This window comes from Pteronotus mesoamericanus, unplaced genomic scaffold (assembly GCF_021234165.1).
Source record: "Pteronotus mesoamericanus isolate MK-2021 breed Mesoamerican mustached bat unplaced genomic scaffold, CSHL_Meso_final contig_58, whole genome shotgun sequence".
In the NCBI taxonomy this organism is placed as follows: Eukaryota; Metazoa; Chordata; class Mammalia; order Chiroptera; family Mormoopidae; genus Pteronotus; species Pteronotus mesoamericanus.
Window position 1 is genome coordinate 3,900,090 of NW_026555205.1, and position 5,010 is coordinate 3,905,099.

At 41.5% G+C, this 5,010-nt stretch overlaps 1 pseudogene; it reads left to right on the forward strand.

The window, feature by feature from the left end:
* The first annotated feature begins 205 nt into the window (after nt 1-205).
* LOC129076242 (aurora kinase B-like) lies at nt 206-1,193 on the forward strand (annotated as a pseudogene).
* Nucleotides 1,194-5,010: the final 3,817 nt, after the last annotated feature.

Sequence of the window (5,010 nt, forward strand, 5' to 3'; positions counted from 1 at the left end):
ACATTTATGAACATTTAGTATATGCTAGACATTTTATACTCTTTATTCCATTTAATCCTCACAGGGATTTTTAAATTAATTAATCCATGTAGAGGATTTGAAATGGCCTCAGAGGGGGTGTGACCCAGGCGATTCAGTTGTTTGTTGTGCCCAGGAGGTTGGCTGTACCACAGGTCTCAGCTCTCCTCCTCCTTTACCTCTAAGGATGACTGAGAAGGAGATTGCCTACCCCTGGCCCTATAGCCAGTAGACAGCTCAATCTGGCCTGAGCACCCTGCCACAAAGTGTCCTCCAGAAGGAACTTACCACCCCATCTTTGCTTGTCCTCATGAGCCACTCTGATTCCCAGCCCACAGCTGCCCCTGGCCAGGACAGCAGTGGGACACCCAACTTAATGCAGACCTTCACAATTGACGACTGTGAGATTGGGCCAAGGCAAGTTTGGCAATGTGTACTTGGCTTGGGAGAAGAAAAGCCATTTCATCATTGTGCTCAAAGTCCTCTTTAGGCCTCAGATAGAGAAGGAGGGTGTGGAGCACCAACTTTGCAGGCAGATCAAAATCCAGGCCCATCTGCAGCATCCCAACATCTTGGATCTCTACAACTATTTCTGTGATTGGCAAAGGATCTACTTGATTCTGGAGTATGACCCCATGGGGAGCTCTACAAGAGCTGCAGAAGAGACACACTTTTGGCAAGCAGTGAAAAGCCATGATCACGGAGGAACTGGCAGAGGTGTTGATATAGTTCCATAGGAAGAAGGTGATTCTGAGACATATAAAGCCAGAGAATCTGCTATTGGGGCTCCAGGGAGAGTTGAAGATTGCTGACTTTGGCTGTCTGTACATGCCCCTTTTCTGAGGAGGAAGACAATGTGTGGCACCCTGAACTACCTGCCCCAGAGATAATTGAGGGACTCATGCACAATGAGAAGGTAGATCTGTGGTGCATTGGAGTACTCTACTATGAGCTTCAGTAAGAAACTACTCCACTTTGAGAGTGCTTCACACAATGAAACTTATCTGTGCATGGTCAAGGTGGACCTGAAATTTCCCTCTTCTATGCCCATGGGAGCCCAGGACCTCATCTCGAGGATGCTCAAACATAACCCCTCAGAATGACTGCCACTAGCCCAGGTCTCAGCCAACCCTTGGAGGATGCTGCTACCATTGGCCCTTCAGTCTATCCCCTGAATCATCCTTGTCATTTACTCAGGTATCTGTATTCATGTGTATACATATGTGTAGTAGGAAGGAGTTATCTCTGGCCTGTTATATTTTATGATTTTTACCTCCGTGTTATGTAATAAAGGCTGAAACTTTTTATTATGATGGGTATAGATGTTTACAGGTAGAGATTTTGCTGGGTAGGAAGCTGTCCCTTATAAGGAAAAGGCTCGAGAATTGCTTATGCTAGATGCCAGGGATGTGTACTGAATCACTGTCCCTGGTAGTACCTGCCCTCAGCTCTGATATCAACCTGGTCAGCTGCCAGCCACCTTGCCCCCACTGTCTTTTCTTTCCCTTGCTGTGATTCTCAGTGTCTGGGGGTCCTGGGGACCTGGGCTCCACTCTGCTAAGCCTGATTTCTGCCCACCTCTTACTTCTCACTCTCAGTGGTCTGACCCTTAGTCCTTCCCCTGGTTCAGTCCCTGCCAACTTAGGAACAACTGAACAGTGCCGTTCCCTAGCAGTTGTCTTTTTCTGTTTGTTTTATTGCTCAGGTCAGGACCTAATATAGGAGTGAATAGAAGCAGTACAGATGCTATCTTGTTCCCGAGTCAGGTTTCACTGTTAAATAGATTATTTACAGTAGGTTTATTCTCATTTTGTAGGTAAAGCAACTGAGACTCATGACCTTCTGAAAGTCACAAAAACTGGGAAGGGGAGCCCGATTTTAAAACTCCATATTTAATACCACGCTAGAATGGTATAATACTTCCTTTTCATATACACACATTTATTTTATATATATATAAAAATATATAAAATATATATATTTTTATATATATTTGCTATTGGGGCTCCAGGGAGAGCTGAAGATTGTATTTATTTATATATATTTATATATATTTTTATATATATGTAAATATATATAAATATAAATAATATATTTATAAATATAAATAATAGATTTATAAATATAAATATTTATAAATATAAATATATATAAATATATGTTTTATATATATATAAAGTGGAACAAAAATTACAGTTTTTGCTGTTACTAAATATAGCCTTTAAAAAATCCTTTATCAGGTTAAAGTAGGCCCATTCGTTTTCTACTTTGCTATGGACTTTTTTGTTTATATCAGTAAGTGTTGGCCTTTCATCAAATGGCTTTTTTTTTATTAATCATTGGCCCCTTTAATCAATGTGGTAAAATACATTAATACATCAATAATTTTCTTATTTAAAAAATCCATGTCTAGTAGTAATGACAGTGTCTAGTACATAACAGACACCTAATAAACGTTAGTGAAACAAAACAAAAAGCATACTCTAAGGTGCATATAATATTACCTATGCTGAGTGTGTGGTGCCAGAGAGGCGAGATAACTTGCCTAAAGTCAAATAAAAAGTAAATGGGAAAGCTTGGATACAAGAACTCTGATTCTAAACAACTACACTATGTTATCATGCCAAACCAACCAACATGTTTCTAGACACCTGCTCATTCTTACATACTTTGAATACAGGAATGAGAAAGTCTCAGGTCCAATCCTCAGGAAATCCTAAGTCTAATATAGCAGTTCTCAGGCAGGTCTCAGCTGTGAGAAGAAACAGAGTTATAGCTAAAACTGCTCTGACAGGAGTGTCCCAAAATACACTGCCTATCTTTTCTATATGGTCCGAGTGGAATAGGCCAAAACAAACTTAAGTTAAAGGAACAAATGTATCACAGTAAAAAAAAAAGTTTAGATTCACTGTTTTGTGAGGAGACAGACCTAGAAACCAGTAACTACAATATGGCCTCTGCACCATGCTGTAGGCAAACATAAGAGGGAACCATTAATTCCACTTGAGGCTGAGGAAAGAGAAAAAGAGAATAGATATCACAGAAGGTATTACCTTATCTTCTAGAATCTTATAACAGGTAAGACAGAGCTCACTAGAATGTAGAAAAAGTCTGGCAGCATTGTTAAAGAGACAAACATGGACACAATCAGTCATCCCATTTCCCCTAACTCCAATATTTTGGACCTAAAATAACTCGGGAAGAAAAAAAGACCAAGAAAGGAAAAGCAAAAGAAAGGGATTCCAAGGAGTGGGAAAACCAGAAAGAAAAGAAAACAAGAGACTGGGGAATAATACTCTGAGGTTATACTGAGAACTGGTGAGGGGTGTTGTGAAAGGAGGTACCAGTGAGGCACCCTTTTGTCTCTATGAGTTTGGAATATGGAGTGAAATACAAAGTAGAGTACAGTTAAAAGGGAATTATTTGATTCTTCCATAACTCCTGAGGTGCATCCAGGAATTCTAGAGGGGAAATGTTTGAGCTGAGTCTGAAAATACCCATAGGAATTAGCTAGGTAAAGGGGGAAAGGACCAATAGCATGAACTAAGGCACTAAGCAACGTAGATGATAATAGGTTTGGTGAACTTCAGGTTCTTTGTTGTGACAAGAGTTTTAGGGTGCATGGGGTAAATGATGAAAAATGATGATGGATAAAGAGGAATGGCCAATGGTGAGTGATAAAGGGTCTTATGTACCATAAGGCAGGCCTTGGCAACTTCCCCCATAAGGCTTTGGCTTCCTTATCCTCCCACTTCTCTGCAGTGTGAAAGGGGACATGCAAGGAAATGGCCAGAGAGTTCATTCTAGTAAAAAGAATACATTTCAGCAATATTTTTAGTAATATATTTTAGCAATATAAAGTACATCTGACTTTCATTTACCTAATTTAGAATTGGGACATTTGGGTACAATCTTCATGTACTTCAAAATAAAAACACTCTGTACAAATTGTACAATAATTCCAATGGAAAAAATGCAAACTTAATGAACTGTATATACTCAGAGTACTTGATAAAGTTGACATTATAGATGATGAAGGCAGGAATGAAATAGACCCATTAATCTCACTTTTTCACTCAAAGACAAAAATGTTTGGCCACCACACTGTAGAAGCTTAAGATACTAAATTTGGGGATAAAAGATAGTGGAGTGAATGGGAGTGACGCAGATCCTCTCCCAAGACCAAAATGGAATTGTGACTAAATAGTAGAGAAATCACCTGGAAAACAATGGAACGATAGAGGGAGAGGACTCTTGGAGCTGCAGACAGACAGTGGAATCAACTCTCACACATCCCAATGGGTGAGAAATGTGGTGGAGGCTCAACAGGGTCGGCTGGGCACCCACAGGCACCTGCACCAGAAGGACATTGAAATGGCCAGTTGGATCCCCCTAAGAAGAACAGGGTCTGAACCATAAACAGCGGCCCCTAGACTACAGCAGCTGAAACCAGGAAAACACAGACAAAATGCAACCCCGAAAAGCTTAGGGGTGCTTTCTGCCAGAGACAGGCGGCTGGGGATGCAAAGAGACATTTAAAGGGCCAACACAAAAATTTGCAGTGTCAGTTGCCTTCCTTGATTTCTGGGTAGAGGTGGCAGGAGAGTGGGCTGGTTCCTGAGGAAAGATTGGTGAAGAAAACTTTGTGAAGAGAACTGAGACAGTGGTCAGCGGAGCCCCGGTGATAACGCACCTCCCACTCTGCAGCTACCATCTCGCTCAGGCATAAGGGAATCCATTAACCTGCCTTTTGTGTGCTCTGCACACAACTTGTGGTAGTGTGGGCCTAGGGGCAGAGTGCAGACTGGCTGGAAGAAAGAGAGAATCCCTGGCTAAAGGGAACACACAGCTGCATAGAGAGCCTTGAGGAGAGACTGGAGACTGAGGCGTTGGGAAAAGAGCATGAAGAGGAACTGGGGAGTCGCCACTCCCTCCCCATTCCATAGTCTCCATTTTGCGCAGGCAAGCCGCAGCCACAAAGAGGAAGAAGCA